The sequence below is a fragment of the Oncorhynchus kisutch genome, linkage group LG11 (assembly GCF_002021735.2).
Source record: "Oncorhynchus kisutch isolate 150728-3 linkage group LG11, Okis_V2, whole genome shotgun sequence".
Taxonomy (NCBI): Eukaryota; Metazoa; Chordata; class Actinopteri; order Salmoniformes; family Salmonidae; genus Oncorhynchus; species Oncorhynchus kisutch.
The window spans coordinates 46,736,136-46,737,173 of NC_034184.2; positions in this window are offsets into that span (position 1 = coordinate 46,736,136).

Sequence of the window (1,038 nt, forward strand, 5' to 3'; positions counted from 1 at the left end):
TTAGACCAAGCAGCCTTCATGTTCGCAGCATTGTCTGTCACCAGTGCAAATACCTTCTGTGGTCCAAGGTCATTGATGACTGCCTTCAGCTCATCTGCGATGTAGAGACGGGTGTGTCTGTTGTCCCTTGTGTCTGTGCTCTTGTAGAATACTGGTTGAGAGGTGGAGATGATGTAGTTAATTATTCCTTGTCCACAAACATTCGACCACCCATGATGATTGCAATACAGTCTACTTTCTCTATGATTTGCTTAACCTTCACTTGAACTCTGCATCCAGCAAATGAGTAGATAAAGCACGTCTGGTTGGACGGGTGTATGCTGGGCAAAGAACATTCAGAAATATCTTCCAATACACATTGCCTGTGAGCATCTGAGGTGAACCAGTTGAACCAGTTGAATAGTTAAACCAAAATATGCACAAGACCTAGAGTTGTTTTTTTGAGTAACTTTTTTGATGAATTTAAGCAAAATTCTAGGAATTTCTGGGCTTAACTTCCCATGGAAAATTTCCAGAAAAATTCAGGAAGTTTCTGACCCTTTGCAACCCTAATCATAAGTTGTTATTGAAAAAGCTTACTTGCTATGGATTCACATCACCTGCCATCACATCCAATAGAAACCCAGAGTGGGTTCTTCAATGGAAGCTTCTCTAACATCAGATATGTAGTGTGGTGTCTCTCAGGGAAGTTGCCTTGGGTCGTTACTCATATCTATTTTACAAAGGTTTTGGCACTGGTTTTACACGAAGCTGGAGTGACTAAAATGTATTCGGAAAGTATTAAGACCCCATGACTTTTTCCATATTTTGTTATGTTACAGCCTTATTCTAAAATGGATTAAATAAATACAAATCCTCATCAATCTACACAATACCCCATAATGACAAAGTGAAAACAGATTCAGACATTTTTGCAAATGTATTACAAATAAAAAACAGAAATGCCTCATTTACATAAGTATTCAGACCCTTTGCTATGAGACTCGAAAATTGAGCTCAGGTGCATCCTGTTTTCATTGATCATCTTTGAGTTGTTTC